The following is a 6092-nucleotide window of genomic DNA, read 5'->3' on the forward strand; positions in this document are numbered from 1 at the left end:
CAGAGGAAATTCATCAGTCCCCACATCAGTTTGGCCCTGGAGCACCTTCACAGGTTTGCACATGATGTAATGGAAATGTACCTGTACCTTATTATACAAGTCTTTCAAATATAAATAATGCAGGAGGCCTGTTCTTTGCAAAAAGATGTTGAGTTAGAAAGGAAAACTGTAAACAGATTTCTAGTGATAACTATTGTATATGCTCCAGACAGCATCAAGCTTTAATGCATGTTCAAGTTTAAGTGTGGATGTGCTCACATACACACACACACACACATACACACACTGCTTTCTCTGTACTAGATTTAGATTTGGTTTTGTTTTGTTGTTGTTGTTGTTTGTTTGTTTTGTCCTTTTTGTTTTTCTATTGCTCAGTGACTCTCTACAGAATCTGTAATGTAAATGTTCTTTGTTCATGGTATTGTATACAAAGTTCCCCTGAAAATTAATAAGGTAGTCTCTAACTCACAGCCCTATTTGCATAATTCTTCCCTACCAGGAAGCTTTTGATTTTTCTTTGTATCTCTTTATCTTCAGGCTATAGCTGAATGATTCCTCTGCCAGATCCCAGATCAACCTTTCACACAGATCCCACATAAAAGTCTTCAATTCTGGACATATTTGGGTATTTACTCCTGTAAGGTTCATATGATTATATTATAGTTATTTTCTTTTAAAAAATAAAATGTGTCAAATTTATCTGATAAGGCAGTATTAATGGGTTAATAAAAATAAACTTCTATAATGATAAGTAGGGTTATACCCAAGAACTTTTCAGCAAACCCAAAGTGTAACTAACCCTTTAAAACTATAACATTAGGTTAAATCTAATTTAGTAAAATGTTGAATTGATAAATAGTGGTCTCTTTTCTTCCTGGCTCCTGAAATTGTCTCTGAGAAGAACCAGAGGAATGCTTATCTACTCCTTCATGGCCTGAGATAACCAAATTCTTTGATACATGAGCAAATAGAGTTAGGCCAGCTAAGAACAAGCTTCCAACATTCTCTCTTCTTGGAATAACTTTAATTTCCTAAGAAAGCTCTGTTAAGTATCATCTGTTAAGTATGGTGTTTATGGGACCATTATTTAGTAATTCATGATTTTGAAGTTGGGATTATCAATCCCCTTTAACTGGTAAAAGGCACAGCGTTGTCCCTGGAGATCATATATTCAATTCAGCTCTTAGGAATTTCATGGACTTTGACCTGACCCAAGATTCTGAAAATTCCCTTCTCCATGAAACCTGATCTCTCCCCCTTTAATTGCAAAGATGTCCTTGGGTGAGCAGTACGCACATACTTATTTTTCCAGTCAGAGCAGTGAAGAGAATGAGGATGCTTTTGTATCAGGTCCCAACTCATGTGTCACTAGGCACAGACATGCTATGTGCAAGCAGCTCGAAGCCAAGGAGAGCTGCCCTGCCAGCACAGGTTCCACATGTGTGTAAAGTACTACCTCTGCATGACTTTGAGCAACTGAACAGACTAGGTGGCAGTTAAGAGAATGTTTATTTTCCTCTGGGTAGATTTTTATTTTTCTGTCTCAGAAAATGCAAGGTTTGCTTCTAGAGGTAGTACCTGTGTTTGACTCAATAGTTTCATTTGGATGATCAAGAAGAATTAGCAATAAGGCTTCCTCACCCTACCTCAACTTTATCTTAGTTCATTGCCTAGTCTTTCTTCCTTACCTATTTATTGTGTGGTATTATTATAGTATGAATTACTTATGCTTTGGAAAAAGTACTGAAGTAAATCAGTATGTAAATTTTCTCAGCAAGGAAAGAATTTAATAGATTCTAAAGTCAGATAAGCCACTCAGATAAGTGACTGAAGTTTGTCTAAAAGGAGAAGGGTTTCAAATTGTTAACCTGTGAACAAGAGATACTCTCCAAAAAGGTAATAATCTCATGACGGTAGAGTAAGCCAGGAACTAGAATATGTCCATAAGACAACTTATGTGGAAGGTCCCATTTTTTGTGCTGACTTTCTGTCCCCTTGGGATGGTAGGTTTCTTCATAGGGAGCATGCAGTTTTTATTTTAAAATATTCTTTAATATATTGCAAATTCCTTTTATTATTCAACTCCTCAGTAAAATCAATAGTACCATAGAAACTCGTGTAATTGTATCACAGGGAATTAAGCACTGGACATTTAAAGAGAGTATAAACTGCCCAATATTCTTCTCCTCTGATTTTGAAGTCTGTGAGAAAGGGGTGACATCTTATCACTGAAGACAGTGGTACAGAACTTCCAGGTGGAGGCCAGTATCAGTAATCCTAAAGAAGCTGGGCAAAACATGAATCCTGAAGCTCATAACAGAGATCGACAACAGTCCAGGGACACAACTTAAGGGCTGAAGGAAGACAACTTCCTCTTTCTCAAATGCCTAATGGGAAGTATACTCTCACCATGAAGATTATACTTTCCTGTCTACTTAAAAAGGAGCAGTATCAATGTTTAGCCTTTTATTAAATGTCTTTTGTAGAAGTGATGAACTCTCATTACTGCCTTTGAGAAATATTGAGATATGCAAGATGATTCTTCCTCTTAAAAATGTCTCAAGACTGTGGTGCTTTGGGGATCTGCTTTACTTATTGGTGTCAGCTTTCAGACTCACTTCTTTCCAGTGAGCCTACCCCTACAGATTTATTCCATTCTATCTAATCTATTGGTTCTAATCAGGTATAAAGTAGAAGACAACTGATGGTGAACTAGAATAAGAGAAAAAGGTATTGTAAGTTGTACAGGACAGATGGTTTATAAGTAAAAAGCAGATCAAGTACTAGGTTAGGCATCAGCAAATCTGGGCAGGTGCTTTTGACTTCCTGGAGCTTCCATTGCACTCCTGACTTGGTCTCCATGCATCTCTTACCACAGAGCACTCATCACTTATCAAAAAGCCTGGCAGAGTGTAGGTTTTCAATGGTTTTAGATCAATCAAAGGAATGGAGTGTTAACTATCACCTCCTATTCCTACGAGAAGAGAAATATAACATTTTTTAAATTATGTCCTCCAGCTTTCTTCTATCTTCATCCCTTATGTCCATAATCCCATCCCAGCCCCTCACCGCCCCCCGCTCCAAAAAAAGTACTTAAACTAGGGTTCCCACTTATGCACGATAGAACACTGAGAGCACTACAAAGGTCCCATGCCGGAGCCCCTACCTAGTGCAGCAATTCGACAACCCCTCTCCTAATGTAGCCTATGAAATACTCTTATTTATATATTCACAAATAAATAAATACGGTTTTTTACATGTTCTAATTCTGCTAAGTAATTAAAATTTGCAGCCAGAATTGAGAATCACTGAGTTAGTCTACTCTGTCTTACTGGTTTCTATGCTCATCACATATGTATTTTGTATGTACTATTTTCATCATTTTATTCCTGTTCTCAGTTTAAATTTTTTTTACTGTTTCTTTTTTTCTTGAGAAGTGAATGTAAATGGCATACTTTAAATTTTTTCATGGTTCATAATTTTATTTTTGTTTTAGTTGCTGTTGAGTACAAATGAAAATTTGACTAAATATGCAATTATTGGGTACAATTTCCCCCTCAGCAATTTGTGGAAGTTTTCACTGCCCTCTGGCATTTACTGTCACTGAGTAACTTCTTTAGCTTCATAAATATATCCCCTTGAATGTCTTTTCAAATAGGAATTAGATAATTTCTAAACTTTCTATTTTAACTTTGCAGAGGGTGGCATGTGAACTCTTGCTTCATAATGGCTGCATTCTTTTAAAAGGTGGACGGTTTTCATGTGTCTGACAGTTTTTCTCAGATGGGACCGTTGGTCCCAAAATGGGATTTAGTATGGATTCTGTCAGAGGTTGCATGAGTTCCTATCAAATCTTTTCAGCCCCAAGGAAGGGGAAAGTGTTTAAACCAGCTATAAGCTTTCTAGACAAATATGAGTTCCAGGGGTTCATCGAGAGGAGGAAATACAGCTGGTGGCTGCCTGACCAGAGAGTGACCGCTGGGCCAAAGAGATTGATTCCTTGGCGACCAGGAATACCAAGTCGCTATTTTAGAAGCTGCTGACAGTTTGCACCTGTGGCCTCAAGAGAAGTCAGGATCCATAGGAGCTCGCTGCTCTTTTGTTTGGAAAACACCTTAATGGACATTTTGCCAAGCAATGTGGTTTCTCTTGGTGGGAGACACTGTGACAAAGGAAAGCGAGGAGCTCTGTATAGTAGAGTAACAGAAGCTAGAGTTGTTCTCTGGAGGATTAAAAGGAGGCAAGAACCCTGGAAAAGAAAGAACAGGCTTGGGAATGAAAAGGAGCCCTCTGTCTGTTGGGATAGCCTGGGACATTCAATACACTTATGCCTAATATTTACATTTAAGTTGTTCACTGTTACTTGCTGGGCTTTGGAACTCTTTAATTGTGCCTAAATCTTCAGAAATAAAATATCACCAACAGTGAGCTTGTATTGTTGGTGCTTCAGAGAATGCAGAAGGAAGGACTGTATCTGGAGGGCCTGTGGAGGCAGAGCTGACCAAGGATAAAAAGGTTTTTCCACTCCAGGTGTCTTTCTAAATATTGGGAAGGATACTGGAATTTCCATAAGGAGACTGGAGTCACTTTTTATTTCCATTAAAGAGAAAGTTCTGGAATAATTGGAGACAAAAGATTATGCCTGCTTTTCAAAGTGAAAGTGACTCAGCTACCATGACATTCCTACTTTACCTGGGACGTTGTCAGGGCCAAGTCTTCAGTCACCAAGCCCCAGCACCCAACACTCAAGACTGTACTTCAGCTGATAATTCTCGAAGCCCTTTGTTGCTGTCAGCCCTATCATTCTGATTTATGCAGTATAAATATCGTTCTTCTGGGAACTCCATCCACTCTCCCGAGATAGACTTTTTATTCAGATGTTTTAGGTTTTCACTGTGTATCGTAAACTTCTATCTGTTATAATCTGTAATATGTCTTATAAGAATTTCTTATCCTTTCTATGAATGAGACTTTTCCATACCAATTATTTTATGATATTTTTTGCTTTATTTTAGATTCCAATAAATCTGAGAAAGTAGCTGGATAGCCCAATTTATCTCTTGTACATTTAGATTACTTCTTCATATTTTCATGAGGGAAGTTTCAAAATTCTTTACTCTTTTTTAAATGACTTTTTCTTAAATGTGAATAGGAAACATTACAACTATTGTGCTATTTAATTAGCTCATAATCACTAATGCCTCGGAATAGAAGTGCGAACTGTTAAAATACTGAAATTTATTCCGGTGTTAGATTGGTGAATGTATTTGTTTTCTGTCACTACTGTAACAATGACCATAAATTTAATCAGATTTTCTTACTGTTCTGGAGGTCAGAATTCTAAAATAGGTCAGCAAGGCTGAGTTCCTTCTGGAGGCTCTGGATGAGAATCCACTGCCTCGCCTTTTCTAGCTTCGGGAAGGCCCTGCATTCTTGAAGCTCTTCCCTCAATCTGCAAAGATAGCATCATAGAACCTTCATCTCTCTCTCTCTCTCTTTTTTGGCCTCTGCTTTTACCCTCACATCTCCCTTCTGACTGTGACCCTTCTGCTTCCCTGTCATAAGAACCCTCATGATTACACTGTGCCATCTGGACAATACAAGATCATATTCCCATCTCAAGGTTCTTAACCACATCTGCAAAGTCCCTTTTGCCATGTAGAGTAACAGAGTTACAGGTTCTGGGCATTAAGGTGTGACTATCATTGGGTGCACTATTATTTTGTCTACTAGAGTGAACAAAAACTTCACTACCTGTCTTCAAACATCAGGACAAATGTTGAGGCTTGCAGTAAACAGAGTCCTACCTTGGTATTAAATTGATGGACTAGAAATTGTTCCATGGAATAACTCCTGTCCCAGAAAGTCAGTTGACGCCATAGAATAAGATATGGTTGCCCCAAATGAGATAACTTCCAAAGATAAGGAATCATTTTGTCAAAAACACTGTGCTTTCTCTTACCTCCAGCCTTCAAAGGTCCAGCTTTTTCTACATAGAATATTTATCACATCAGTTTTTTACTCATGCTTTAGATCTTAAAGTTAATTAATGTTGAAGTGATGTCAGATGGAGTTTTGCAGGCCTAATGATT

This window comes from Pteropus medius, unplaced genomic scaffold, assembly GCF_902729225.1.
Source record: "Pteropus medius unplaced genomic scaffold, Ma_sr-lr_union100, whole genome shotgun sequence".
Taxonomy (NCBI): domain Eukaryota; kingdom Metazoa; phylum Chordata; class Mammalia; order Chiroptera; family Pteropodidae; genus Pteropus; species Pteropus medius.